We start from the raw sequence: 6,058 nt of genomic DNA on the forward strand, positions 1-6,058 counted from the left end.
GAACCACATGACATCATCAGCATTTGACCACTTCCAGGATAAGAACACACCCCGTTCATGGGGTCCCCCTAATAACTGCTCTGCTGCCTACCCACTTATCACCATGTGCCCCACCGAGACTATTAGAAACCACCTCTGAAAAGGAACCCTACTCCTCATCACACTTCCCGTTTTTCCTCTTTTTTCCTATTTTCCTTATTTAATTTTTAATTGTGGTAAGACACACGTAACCACAAATAAAATGTACCATCTTTACCCTTTTTAAGTGGCACTAAGTGCATCTGCTTTGTTACGCAGCAGCCACCACCCATCCTTCTCCAGAGCCTTTGTCATCTGGCACGTCTGCAACTCCATGCACCCGTTCAGTGCTAACTACCTTTTCCAGCCCCTGCCCCTGGTCACCCCATTCTACTTTGCAGGTACCTTATGTAGGTGTAATCACACAGTATTTTTCCTTTTGTGATGGGTTCATTTCACTTAGCATAATGTCCTCAAGGTTCATCCAAGGTGCAGCTATGTCAAAATTTCCTTTTTTCCTAAAGCTGAGCAATATTCTTTGGTATGTATATTTCCTCCCCTTACTCCACTCTATACACTTTTAAAATAAATTTCCTACAGCACCATTCTGCTCCCAGCTTCTCACTGCCTGGCTTCAAGGTCCTCAACAATATGACCCTTACCCAGCACCACCTAATAACTGCATCAGTTATGCATCATTATGCAGCCAAATTGAACTTTTGCCTTCTTTGAAGACATCCTTGCTTTTCCCCTATTTTGTTCCTACTCTTTGCACTGTCTGAAGTGTCCATTTTCTCCTCTCTCTTTAACAATTTCCTCATGCAGCCCCTCCAACAGAAAGCACCCCCCACACCTGACCCCCAACCACTGTCCCCTCCTCACCTCCACTGTGACCGTCCCTCACTCAGCCTGCCTCGCCCACTCTGCCTGAGGAATCTCTTCTCTCCCCTGTGCCTCAACTCTGCCCAGACAGACAGTTCCCAAATCTCCTTGTCCAACTCATATGTCTGTTGTAGACTTTGACTAAGATTTCCAACCTCCTGCTGGTCTCTTCACCTGTGTGTCCAGCTGGCCTTTCCAACTCAACAGGACTAAAGCTGAACACATCACCTACCCCGACACCTGCTTTTTCTTTATTTGATGACATCAGCATCCATCTACTCTGTCTCCCAATCAAGAATTCAACCTGTGCTGAGCCCATAGCCATAAGAATTCCTGACAAGCTGTAGCCATTTCTGGTGTGGAGTTTGCAAAACAGGTGTCATTCGTGTTTCTTTGTTTCCCAGGCATTTCTTGCCTGTTGTGGTTTCGCCATGTTCCTTCACCTGTGTGACCTGCCAAGCCTCGGAACAGCCCTCCCTACAAAACTTAATGAGGCTCAACATGACTAATCATTTGTCCTCTGATGACAGACAAATCCACAGCTCTCCACCAATGCAAGGCAGCTGATGAAGCCTATACAATAGGCCTTTACTTCTGATTTTTTATTCACTCACTAGCAAACATAACTACTAAATGATTACCATACTACTACATTATCTGAATTTATTTTATCTGGGTATTTCAGAGTCCCTCCCCATTCAGTCTCACATGGGCCTTTCCTAGGTGCCCTGCCTAGGGCTGCTTTGGGAAGAACATTGGCCCACCCAGTCCTGCAGTCATGAGGGTCTCTCCGTCAGGCAGCGGCCCCTCTGCCAGTCAGTGGAACCAGTACATCACCAGTAACGTGAAGCAATCTTGGCAGCAGCTGGCACAGATTCTCAGAAGCCAACATTTGGAAACGAGAGAGGTAATAATAATCCTTAGCGAGCATTGTCATCCCCATTACTGAGGTTTTACCCGTGGTCCATGAATGGTTAGCAGAAGCTCAAGTGGGAGGTGAGTCACTGGAATACACAGTGTCTGGACAGTGACAAGTATAAGGGCTGTGGGTGGCTGGCTTCTCCTAACAGCATTTGAAACTTTGGAGAAAGAACCTGAAAAGCCAGGTAGTCTGCTGCCCAACTCAGGGGGTCCTCTCAGCACAGAGAGCCTTGGCAGCTTTGACGGAGACACTCAGCCCACAAGTGGTAAGGCGGGTTGTGCTGGACAGCCAGGCCCAGGAGCAAACCGTAATGCTGGCGGAGCTGAGTACACGGCCTCAGTGGTTCCTCTACGCCGAGGTCAGGGCCCTGATTGAAGAGAGTGGGACACTGAGACCTGCAATGGGGGTTCTTCAGATGGGAGAGAATCTTATACATCCAGGCTAACAGAAGCAGCCCCATTTCCCTGGCCAGAGAACAATCCCGCCTTCCGTGAAGATCACACAGCAACATATCTGAGGCAGGTATACACTGATGCTTGTTTTCCTCACGATCTTGCATCAGCACCCCTCACTGCCTCCAGGTTGATGACCAGGACCAGCACAGCCCAGCAGGGGAGGTCCTGGAAGAAAATACTTTGCATGTCAAAAGCATTGTAGAGCCTCAACACTATATATCAGCAGGAATCAGGGGAACACATGTAAGAATGAAATCTGAGAGTATTGGATAGGTGGGGACCAGGTGAGATGTGAAGCTGGATGAGGCACAGTTTATTGAGGTACTGACCCATGCCATTCTGGCAGGAAGCTAATCTTAACAGCAGGTTGGGGTGGCCCCCGGAGTTGGATATGACGATGGCCTGCATAAAATGAAGCAGCAATGCCAGAACTTTTTGCCACAATATTGAGGAAGCAGTCAGAAGTCTCCAGATGTGCAGATATTAAAATGAAGTTAATATATAAAACCCTGGGACCCAGCACTGGACCAGGATAACCAGAACAGGTCACAGAACCCTCCCTTTCCTAAGGAAACATGGAATCACATCCCTATTCAAGAGCTACTGTAACCTGAATCAAGTGATAGCCGACCAAGTGGTATCTTTGCTGCAACAAATTAACACCGTCTCTGACATCCAGTTTGTGGATTTTGATCTAGTGAAAAAATTATTCTTCAATGGAAAAGATCAAACACGAATCATCTTCACACAGAAGACAATGTTCACTGTCTTGCTCCAGGGCTCTGCTGAGCCTGCTACCTTCTGCCCTCCTGTGGCCCACAGGGACCTGGACTGCCTCGGTGTTCTGCAGGTCATCATGTTGGCTGACTACAACATAGAACAGGAAATGGCCAGCTCCCCTGATGTCCTAGGAAGCCAAGTATGTGTAACAGAGTGGGAGATGCACCCCATGGAAATTCAGGAGCCTGCCCCATAGGTGACAATCTTAGAGGTACAGCATTGTGGGAGATGGGGCAATTCCGCTATGCTAAAGGACAGCGGTGCCTTGCAGCTATGAGAGAGGCCTGGTTCTTGGAGGGCATCTGGGTCTGGAGGCAGCAAGTACCCTGCTCGGGAACACCGGTCTGATGCCTGTTGAGAGCCACTCAGAGGGCTGCCAGCTCGGCCGGGGCTCAAAAGCCGGGGCCTCCCAGTTGGAGTGCAGGCTGCCCTGGCTCTGGGGCACGTGACCCAGCAGGTCTGAGGGCGCCTGATGTGCCTGTGCAGGAGGAAGTTGCCATGCAGAATGTCTGGCAAGTCCCAGTAGAGAGCTGTAACACATCTTGGGTTCTGGAGCAAAGCAGTATAAGACTATTCCCCACTTGAAACACAGTTATTGGCACCTAATAGCAGCTAAGGACACCAAGTGCCTTTATAACTGAAACATCCTGTCAAAAATATTCATATTATTATAATGATAATGGAGAATTCTCAGATCTACAGAGTTATAAGGTCAGATGTGCACAGCTGCAGTCCATGATTATATAATAGAAATGTATTGAGAATCAGGTGTGGCAGTTCTAGAAGGTGTGAGTAAATCACATAAGTAAGTGTAAATCACATAAAGAAGGTGATGAATAAGGGGCCCTATTCCACATCACCTGCCTCTATTGCAAGGATGCCTCTCTCCATCGGCTCACACCTACGGTCTGAAGGGAGTTCCCTCTGGCCAACTGAGGAAGGAGGAAATAAGCCGAGCCCGGTTCACAAGTGGGTGAATGTGAAATGTGGTTTTAGACAAGAATAGACAGTGGCCCCCTTACAGCCCCTCAGGGTAGTTCTAAAAGACAGTGGTTAAGGGAGTTCTCTGCGGATGGAAGGCAAAGCTGCAGGAAAATGTGGTAGCCATCCACTTTATAGGGAAGCAGCAGCAGCCTGAGAGGTAGAGAAATGTAGGAGCCCCTGGGGAGAGACCGATGGCTTCGCTTTGTTCAAGGAAAGCCTGTAGAAAATGAGATCAAGAGAGAACAGAAAATGAGCTCCATGGTGAAGGCATGTGGGTGGGCCATGGGGGTGGGCACAGGCAGCAGGCACACCTTCGTCCCAGGAGCATCCACCACAGGGACGCCCCCTGCCATCACAGGGACGGGATCCTGGCAGCCTGCCTTGGGGCCCTGTGCCTCAGGGCTGGTGCAGAGGGCCTGTGAACCAAGTGACCGCGGCAGCAGGGATGCAGGCAGTGCACAGGTCCAAGAGTGTGACTCCCCCGAAACAGATCTAGCTACTTCAGCCTCTGAATGCCCTGTGCATTTGCAGCAGAGCCCAGACATCTGCTTGGCATCAGTTGATTGCATTGGACCTCCTCCCCTCTGGAGAGAGCAGCAATTTGTCCTACTGGATTTATAGCCACTCCAAAGGTAGGATTTCCTCTAGTGCCATGAGCAGCGCCACCATCCAGGACACTCCAAAAGACTGATCTACCAACATGTGTCCCACCCAGTCAAGGGACTCATTTTATGGCAAATGAGTTGTGACAACCATGGAATCTGCTAGACTGACCATGTGTGGCTTTACTCAGAAGTGGGTGATAAAAGATGGGACGGTCTATTAGAGACCCAGCTAAGGCACCAGCTTGAAAACGACAACTTCCTGGGTGGTGGCCCTGACCTTCAGGATACGGCGTGCACCCTGGATGACAGTCTGTGTCCCAACACCTGGACTGTGGGGCTCTGGGTGGAAGGGGGATTGCTCCCTCCTCAACCGAGCTCCTGCTGCTGATATGACACTGTCTCTTCCGTCCCTGCTGCACAGCCAGCCTCCTGGTGACGGGCTGGCTGCACGGGACCACTGCCGTCTTCTCACCAGTACTCCCTCTCATCCACTTTTGAACTTCTTCAGCTGGATCTGACTTTATATTCCGTCCACACTGATCCCACGCCCTAGGATCCATTCCCACACACATTCCCAGTTGTCTAGGGTTATAAGTTGGGCAGATCTTCTCAGACAGGGATATAAGGGCTGTGTCCACTGGAAGAGTTGTGCCAGGAGAATTTAAGGATTCGGTATTCCCAGTGTCAAGGGAACATGCCCATATTTTTTTGCCCCAATTTTTAGGATCCGCCTCATCTACAGTCAGTGCCTTACTTACCATAAGCAATCCAGTGAAGCTGGGGATTCACTTTAGATTATAACCCAGCTACTTACAGGATTAGAATTTGGGTTTGATTTTCAGGAATCACAGCCCTACAGCTACAAAATATAAGGGTTTGACTGGGGAGCAGTGGCACTCAAAGAGATTTTTAGGCCCCTTATGTAGATCTTGTGCTAGAAACGTAAAGCACTGAAGTCATGTCCTTTCCCCAAGTTCTCCAACATACTTAGAAGCAACCAAACAATCCTATTATACTCCTCATTTCCAGTAATATGGTAGCAAATACTTGATCTCCTAAAGAAGGTATCACCATAGAAGGTATGCCTTTGATAGGCACTTATTACAGATGAGTATAAGCTGTAATGACTGCCTATTACAGATTAAATAGGCATTGAATGTGTCTAATTAAATGTTTGCCACTGAATGTGAACTACCAGTGTCCCTCTTATCACTGTAAATAGTGTCATTAATGCTTTTAAATCTAAATGGTTAAGAGATCTGATTTCAGATAGGGCAGAATCAACTCAGAGAACCCCTCCGTAATGTTCGGTTTTTATTCCTCTATACCAAATTTTGTACCAGCCAGAGTTCGATCAACAAACAGACCACTGGGATTGATATACAATACAATAAGGGATCTATTGTAGGAAT

This window comes from Manis pentadactyla, chromosome 6, assembly GCF_030020395.1.
Source record: "Manis pentadactyla isolate mManPen7 chromosome 6, mManPen7.hap1, whole genome shotgun sequence".
In the NCBI taxonomy this organism is placed as follows: domain Eukaryota; kingdom Metazoa; phylum Chordata; class Mammalia; order Pholidota; family Manidae; genus Manis; species Manis pentadactyla.